General features: G+C 57.9%; 1 long non-coding RNA gene across 2 annotated transcripts in view; it reads left to right on the top strand.

Annotated features, from left to right (window-relative positions):
• LOC147355960 (uncharacterized) overlaps positions 1-7,431 on the top strand; it is a 26,897-nt gene extending 19,466 nt beyond the window's left edge. Inside the window, exons 2-3 of one of the 2 annotated variants that reach the window (XR_015142906.1) lie at positions 6,409-6,469; positions 6,720-7,431. This is a non-coding gene — a long non-coding RNA (uncharacterized LOC147355960). Of the gene's footprint in view, positions 1-2,993; positions 6,470-6,719 lie in introns of those variants that run through there. The other variant, XR_015142905.1, reaches the window with a different exon arrangement.
• Positions 7,432-8,973: the final 1,542 nt, after the last annotated feature.

Raw genomic sequence — 8,973 nt, 5'->3', positions numbered from 1 at the left:
GCGTCCGTCGTACCTCGCCCAGGGACGCCCTCGAGAAGTGTCGGCGTGTCCTCTTTTCCTGTCCGCGTCGCTGACTGAGCGGAGAAACTGCGCCCTAGGATGGGCCCCGTCTTGGCAACGAGTCCCTGCTGGTCTCCCTCGGAGCTTCTAGGCTGCGGCCGGCTCTCCGGACAGCGGGTTGGTTGTCGGGCGCCACCTGCCTGTCGGTCGCTTTTTTTAGAGGGTCCTGCAGGGGGGGCGGGAGGACCACGGATGGAGCAGGCAGGCGGGGCCGGCGAACTCTTGAATGCCCTGGGGCTGTGGAAGGAGGCTGTGGGGGGAGGGGCACCTTGGGCCACAGGTCAACGGGGCGGGATGGGTTTAGCCCCCTTGGGCTTTTTTAGGTTTGGATTGGAACTCTCGTGTGGGGAAACTTGATCCATTTTGGAGGACAGCTATTTTGAACCCAAGGGAGCTGACTTCCTTCTTTGGGGCCTTGTCTCCCCCTTGGCATGTGGGGGCTTTTCCGTCTCCCGCCAAGGATTTCAAACGACAGAGCACGCGGATCCACTTGCTCCAGTCAGGTTCAGGGGCAGAGCGCGAGGATTCAAAGCTGGCTTGGGGACAGCAAGTCGCGCCCCTCGCCCCCCGCCGCCAGCTCAGAACACCCCCCTGTCTGCCTGCCAAAAGACCAAGTGCGGGCTGGTGGTGGCAGAGTCACCTGTCACGGACGGGAGTGGTCTGGATCGCGGAGGTGATGAACGCGCTCAGGAAACACAAGCGAATGATGCGGGATATCCATCCATGCACGTTTCTCTGTCTCCGCCCGCCCGCACACCACACCCCCCACGTGCATACCCACACACACACACACACTGCGTCCTCCTTGGCGCCTGGCTGCGTCTCTCTGTCTCTGCCCGCACCACCTGCAGGCACACACCACACACACACCCACACACCCCCCCACCCCCACACGGCGTGCACACACGCATCCCCCCTCCCCACACAGCCCATAAACACCCCGCCCCCCACACGCACACCCCCGCCCCCCACACCACACACACACACACACACACACACACACACACACACACACACACACACTGCGTTGTCCTTTGCCTGGCTGTGTCTCTCGGCCTCTGTCTCTGCCCCCGCACCCACCCATGCCGCCCACACCACACACACACCCCCCCCCCCCCACACACACACGCAGGGCCCTTCACACCACACCCACCCACCCACACACACACACACGCAGGGCCCTTCACACCACACCCACCCACCCACACACACACACAGAGCGTTGTCCTTTGCCTGGCTGTGACGCTCTGCCTCTCTGCCCACACACCACATGCATTCCCCCCCGCCCCCCCCCCCACCCACCCACCCACACGCACGGCCCTACACATCACATCGGCCACACACCACCCACCCCCACCACCCCCTCCCCGCCCCCCCAACACACACACTGCGTTGTCCTTTGCCTGGCTGTGTCTCTCGGCCTCTGTCTCTGCCCCCGCACCCACAGGCGGATGCCACACGCACACACCCATGCCGCCCACACGGCCCCCCGTGGCAGCTATACACAACACACTCACACCACACACCTACCCCCTCCCCCCATACACACACACACACACACCCCCACACACCCCCCCACCCCCACACGGCGTGCACACACGCATCCCCCCCCCCACACACACAGCCCATAAACACCCCGCCCCCCACACGCACACCCTCTCCCCCACCACACACACGCAGGGCCCTACACACCACACACACACACACACACACTGCATTGTCCTTTGCCTGGCTGTGACGCTCTGCCTCTGCCCACACACCACATGCATGCCCACACGCACGCGCGCGCGCGCGCACACACACACACACTCTCACACCCCGCCCCGCCACCCCACACCACACACACCTCCCCCGCCCCGCCCCCCGCCCCCACACACACACTTTGTTGTCCTTTGCCTGGCTGTGTCTCTCGGCCTCTGTCTCTGCCCCTGCACCCACAGGTGCACGCCACACACACACACCCATGCCGCCCACACCACACACACACACCCCGCCCACACGCAGGGCCCTTCACACCACACCCACACACCCACCCACACACACACAGCGTTGTCCTTTGCCTGGCTGTCTCTCTCGGCCTCTGTCTCTGCCGCCCCGCACCCACAGGCGCACCCCACACGCACACACCCATGCGGCCCACACGCGCCCTCGTGGCACCTATACACAACAAACCCACACCACACACCAACCCCCCCCCACCCCAAAACACTCACACGGCCACACACACCACCCACGCACTACCACCTGAGCATGCCACAACGCCACACACTGCCTCGCCCCCCCCCCCCCAACACACAGACACCCGGCCCACACCACACACATACGCACGCCCACGCGCGCACACACACACACACACACACACACACACACAGCGTTGTCCTATGCCTGGATGTGACGCTCTGCCTCTGCCCACACACCACATGCATGCCCACACGCACGCGCGCGCGCACACACACACACACACTCTCACACCCCGCCCCGCCACCCCCACACCACACACACCTCCCCCCCACCTGGCCACACACACACACACCTCCCCCCCCCCCCGGCCCCGCCCCGCCCCCCCCCCCCCCACACACTTTGTTGTCCTTTGCCTGGCTGTGTCTCTTGGCCTCTGTCTCTGACCCCGCCCCCCCAGACCCGCATCCACAGGCGCACGCCACACGCACACACCCATGCCGCCCACACCACACACACAGCCCGCCCACACACACGCAGGGCCCTTCACACCGGCCACACACCACCCACCCCCACCACCCCCTCCCCGCCCCCCCAACACACACACTGCGTTGTCCTTTGCCTGGCTGTGTCTCTCGGCCTCTGTCTCTGCCCCCGCACCCACAGGCGGACGCCACACGCACACACCCATGCCGCCCACACGGCCCCCCGTGGCAGCTATACACAACACACTCACACCACACACCTACCCCCCCCCCCCCATACACACACACACACACACACACACACAGGGCCGCACACTCTCCACCCACGGAACACCACCTGGGCATGTCACAGACACGCCACACATGCCTCACCCCCCCCCACCCCGCCCCACTCTGTGTGTTCCTGTCCCCTCTTTTTCTCCTTCCTTCCTCTGTCGTCGTCCCTCTGCCTCTCGCTCCCCTCCCTCCACCTTCACAGGACAGAGTGCCTTTAAGATGAGTCTGCCTGTTGTAAATACACCCTGGACATGATGATTGCTACAGTCTGACCTGTCGCGCCTGTAACCTGGGGTGGCGGGGGGTTGTCAAACGTCCTTGGTACGCTAGGGATAGCTTTCTCTGTGGAAGGTGGAAGCCTCCCTTCCGTCCCTCACTGAAGCCAGGCAAACCGACCACAACTCAAAGCAATGGTGTTTGCCACGTGGGGCATACCTTCCATGGTCTTTACTGATGGACACGCTTCACCCAAAGCTCTTGCAAAGTTCTTCAGAACTGTCAGTCTTCCAGTCACCCGCCACCATCAGGCGAGGTGTAGAGAACCGATGGAAAAACTGGAGGAATGACTTCCTCCATGGGGTTGGATGAACTGAGGAACAGGAGGCTGAAGTGGATGCCTGACTTCTTGAGGAAAAGAGGATGGGGGGGGGGGGGGGGCTGGGGCGGGGGGAGGAAGGGCAGGACGGTCCACTTAGGAGGGCTGGTTGCACATGGACACATAAACTGTACATCCAAAGAATCCACAAGCACCTACTATATACTATGCCAGCACGGGAAAGTAGACGTATGATGTTGCATGAACCTCTCCAAGGGAAAAGACTGAACACCTGAAACGAACACGACTTTGGAAACCCACCCTGGGCTTCATTTCTGCCGTGAGGGTGCTGTCGTGTGCATATCTGAGGGGATGGATATGTCTCCCGGCCATCTTCATTCCAGCTTGTGCTTCATCCAGCCCAGCGCTCCTCATGATGTGTACTCAGCGTGTACATTCAGTAAGCAGGGTGACGATAGACAGCCTTGATGGACTCCTTTCCCTTATTTGGAACCAGCCTGTTGGGTTCTACGTCTAGTTTTCACTGTTGCTTCCTGACCTGCAGAAATACAGAGTCCTCTTTTTTTTTTTTTTTTTTTTTAATTCCCTAACCTGAGTGAAAAGCGAGAGAGACAGAGAGAAGACAGATGGAGGGACGGGCGGGCGGACAGGCAGGCAGGCAGGCAGGCAGGCAGGAAAAAGAAAGAAAGAAAGAAAGAAAGAAAGAAAGAGAGAAAGAAAGAAAGAAAATAATGAAAGGACCTACCGTTCCACCTGTTGCTTTCCAGATACAAAGGGAAAAACAAAGGACCGAAAAGGACACGAGGTTTAAAATGGGAATTTGGAAAGATGGACATCCCCTTGGTCGCTTCATACAGCACCCCTCTCAGCAGAAGGGAATCGTCTCTCTTTTTCTCTCGACCTGGTCCTTCCAGACTTCAGAAACTCTCCGTGGAGGATTCTTATCTCCTTGGCCAGAGTGATTGCCACACGTTCCTTAGGGGCCCAGAGGATGTTTCCGTGAAACGGGGGTACACACTTCCGGATAGGAGAGTCGTGTCCTATATATGTGTGTGTGTGTGTGTGTGTGTGTGTGTGTGTGTGTGTGTGTGTGTGTGTGTGTGTTGCTTTGCGTGTGGTTCTTCACCCGAGAGGGGGACTGGAGCCTGAAGTGTTCCGAGCTGCCTCCGTTATCAAACAACCCTCTCTCGGGGGGGAGGGACCAACGTCCCATGTTCTCTTGCCCTTCTGACGGAGAACTCAAAAGGCCCTGTGCCTGAAGCCCTGCGGATGGAAGCTAGAGGACTTGGTGAATGTTTCTGACGGAGCTTCCCTGGTGGCTCACACGGTCAAGAGTCTGCCTGCGATGCAGGAGACCCGGGTTCCATCCCCGGGCCAGGAAGGCCTCCTGGAGAAGGACATGGCAACCCGCTCCAGGGCCCGACCCTGACGTCTAAAAATCAGCCTCCTAGACTGCCTCTCCCTCTGCCGACTGGTTTCTCGAATCCGCTCCAGGGATGAACCTGTGTGTTTCCTTGGTTTCCCTACAAGTGCCTCTGAGGGAAAAACACACACACACACACACACAAAACCTGATGGCTTGCACCCCAGGCCTGCTTTCCCGCACCCGTCCATCGACATCACGGCCTCCTGAGAGGAGATACGATCACTGTTTCCCTGAACGGAGGATCTGTGCTCAGAAACTCTTGCCATGACACGGAGGCCCCTACGAACTAACCTATTTCGTCCCTCCCTCCTCCTTCCCTCCTTCCTTCCTTCCTTCCTTCTGGATTTTTTTTTTTTTTTTTCCTTTCTTTTTCTCTCACGTCCATGCACACGCACACGCACACGCGCCGTCTCTCATGTACACGCGTACATGCACGCACTCACACACACAGTCACCAGCTCAGCTTTTCATGGGTTCCAGGCAAGTGTCAAGAGGAGGGAAAACTGGTGGGGTCCGGAGTAGGCCGCCGTCCCCACCCCACCCCACCCCACCCCACTGCACGTGAACCTCCGTGCCCTGTGGAGTGTTTTGGAGTCAAGTGACTTAAGAGCCGGCCAGCGCCAGAGGAACGCTCTGCCCCTCCCTCCTTTTCTGTCCCTCTGAAGGCAGGCAGGGAGGAAAACCTCCTCCCACGGAGGGGAAGATGTCAAGGGACGGTGGCTGTTTCCACGCACGTCCGTGATCCTCACACGCGTGAGCGGGGTTTCCTGGGTTACCAAAAGGAGGAGACTCCTTTGGCCTGACACGAGGCGAATCTGTCCCTCGGCCTCCCTCCCCACCCCCCAGCCCCCTTCCTCCGCGCGGTGCCGAAGGGGCCGTCTCAAGGTGGAGACATGGAATGGCTGGGTGGGGCGGATCACCATTCAATAGAGAGAAGCTCGAGGCGAAGTCAGAGGCTCTGACTTGACTGGAAAGCTTTCTGCATTTGAATGAAGCTATCCGGCGAGGCCCTGCAGGGGGAGGGTGGGGGAAGGTGGGGGTGGGGCCCACAGACAATAGCCCCTGCCTGCAGGGCCTGCTGGCCTGCCGGCCTGCCGGCCTGCCGGCCTGCCGGGCTGAGGGGGCCCTTTGGCGGCGGCGGCGGCGGCGGCGGCGGCGGCGGGGCCACGACCCCGACTCCTGCAACTCGATCCCTTCAAGGAAACTTCTGGGGTGACTCCTGTCCAGGGAATACATCCAGATGGGCCTGTTTCTGAAAAACGCCCGAGTCACAGTTGTGACAGGTTCTCTGGATCTCTTGACACATGGATTGACCTGCACCCTCCCATCCTGTCAGACCCTTTGGACACGCTTGAAGAGGTCTTTGGCCTCGGCCAGAAAACAAGCCGAGATAAACAAATACGTTTTTTGTCTGTGTTTTTGAACAGGGCGGAAAATGATGCGTGGCCGTGGATTGGAGAGAAACCTACGCCTCTCACACGCCTGAAGGCAGGAAGTTCTCAGGGGGACGGAACCTGCCTTCACTTCTCAGGGGGACTGGGACGGTCCCCTCGCCTCGCGCGCCGCCCCCCCCCGCCCCCCCCCCCCCCGACCCCGACCCTTAGCCCAGCCCCCCCACTCCCGTCTCCCTAACCTCACACTCCCCCACCCCACCCCCATCCCGGCCACCGAGGGGGGCCCGGGGAGGGATGGCTGTCTCAGCCCCGGTTCTGAGATGTCACTTGTGAAACCGCTCTAGGCCGAGATGCCAGATGGCCGCCCTGCCGCTTGGTGTCCGTCTCCATCACCCATGCCCGAAAGGCACGTGAGATCACGGACAGCACATCAGATCAGATCAGATCAGATCAGTCGCTCAGTCGTGTCCGACTCTTGGTGACCCCATGAAGCGCGGCACGCCAGGCCTCCCTGTCCATCACCAACTCCCGGAGTTCACTGAGACTCACGTCCATGGAGTCAGTGATGCCATCCAGCCATCTCCTCCTCTGTCGTCCCCTTCTCCTCCTGCCCCCAATCCCTCCCAGCATCAGAGTCTTTTCCAATGAGTCAACTCTTCGCATGAGGTGGCCAAAGGACTGGAGTTTCAGCTTTCGCATCAGTCCTTCCGAAGAAATCCCTGGGTTGGTCGCCTTCAGAATGGACTGGTTGGATCTCCTTGCGGTCCAAGGGACCCTCAGGAGTCTTCTCCAACACCACCATTCTCTCAAAAGCATCCATTCTTTCGGCGCTCAGCCTTCTTCGCGGTCCAACGCTCACATCCATACATGACCACAGGAAAAACCGTAGCCTTGACTGGACGAACCTTTGTTGGCAAAGGAATGTCTCTGCTTTGGAATATGCTATCTAGGTGGGTCATCACTTTCCTTCCAAGGAGTAAGCGTCTTTTAAGTTCATGGCTGCAGTCACCATCTGCAGTGATTTTGGAGCCCAGAAAAATAAAGTCTGACACCGTGTCCACTGGTTCCCCATCTATTTCCCATGAAGTGATGGGACCGGATGCCGTGATCTTCGTTTTCTGAATGTGGAGCTTTAAGCCCACTTTTTCACTCTCCTCTTTCACTGTCATCAAGAGGCTCTTGAGTTCCTCTTCACTTTCTGCCATGAGGGTGGTGTCATCTGCACATCCGAGGTGATTGATAGTTCTCCCGGCAATCTTGGTTCCAGCGTGTGTGTCTTCCAGTCCAGCGTTTCTCATGATGTTCTCTGCGTATAAGTTAAATACACAGGGTGACGATAGACAGCCTTGACGAGCTCCTTCTCCTATTTGGAACCAGTCTGTGGTTCCATGTCCAGTTCGAACTGTTGCTTCCTGACCTGCGTACAGATTTCTCAAGAGGCAGGTCAGGTGGTCTGGTATTCCCATCTCTTCCAGAATTTTCCACAGTTTACTGTGATCCACACCGTCAAAGGCTTTGGCATAGTCAAGAAAGCAGAAATAGATGCTTTTCTGGAACTCTCTTGCTTTTTCCATGATCCAGCGGAGGTTGGCAATCGGATCTCTGGTTCCTCTGCCTTTTCGAAAACCAGCTTGCACATCAGGAAGTTCACGGTGCACATATTGCTGAAGCCTGGCTTGGAGAATTTTGAGCATGACTCTACTAGCGTGTGAGATGAGTGCAAGTGTGCGGTCGTGTGAGCATTCTTTGGCATTGCCTTTCTTTGGGATCGGAATGAAAACGGACCTTTTCCAGTCCTGTGGCCACTGCTGAGTTTTCCAAATGTGCTGGCATATTGAGTGCAGCACTTTCACCGCATCATCTTTCAGGATTTGGAAGAGCTCCACTGGCATTCCATCACCTCCACTAGCTTTGTTCGTAGTGATGCTTTCTAAGGCCCACTTGACTTCACATTCCAGGATGTCTGGCTCTAGGTCAGGGATCACACCATCGTGATTATCTGGGTCGTGAAGATCGTTTTTGTAAGGGTCTTCTGTGTATTCTTGCCATCTCTTCTGAATATCTTCTGCTTCTGTTGGGTCCATACCATTTCTGTCCTGTATCGAGCCCATCTTTGCATGAAATGTTCCTTTGGTATCTCTGAGTTTCTGGAAGAGATCCCTAGTCTATCCCATTCTGTGCTTTTCCTCTATGTCTTTGCATTGATCGCTGAAGAAGGCTTTCTTATCTCTTCTTGCTATTCTTTGGAACTCTGCATTCAGATGTGTGTATCTTTCCTTTTCTCCTCTGTTTTCGCTTCTCTTCTCCTCACAGCTATGTGTAAGGCCTCCCCAGACAGCCATTTTGCTTTGTGGCATTTCTTTTCCATGGGGATGGTCTTGATCCCTGTCTCCTGTTCAATGTCACGAACCTCATTCCACAGTTCACACGGACAGCACGTAGCGCGCCCAGAACACACAACAGGATCCTCCTGAACCCAGAACGGCGATTGTGATGGATCCACGTGGAGGGCGTCGATATCCCCACCTGATGCGTGAATAGGAGTCACACAGACTCGATGGGTTTGAGCTTGGATGGGGTGCCCTATCCGGAGAGATC

Source organism: Bos grunniens, chromosome 16 (genome assembly GCF_055505025.1).
Source record: "Bos grunniens cultivar Pamir isolate PY7600 chromosome 16, Bosgru_T2T1.0, whole genome shotgun sequence".
In the NCBI taxonomy this organism is placed as follows: domain Eukaryota; kingdom Metazoa; phylum Chordata; class Mammalia; order Artiodactyla; family Bovidae; genus Bos; species Bos grunniens.
This window is presented reverse-complemented; position numbering and strand designations above follow the sequence as displayed.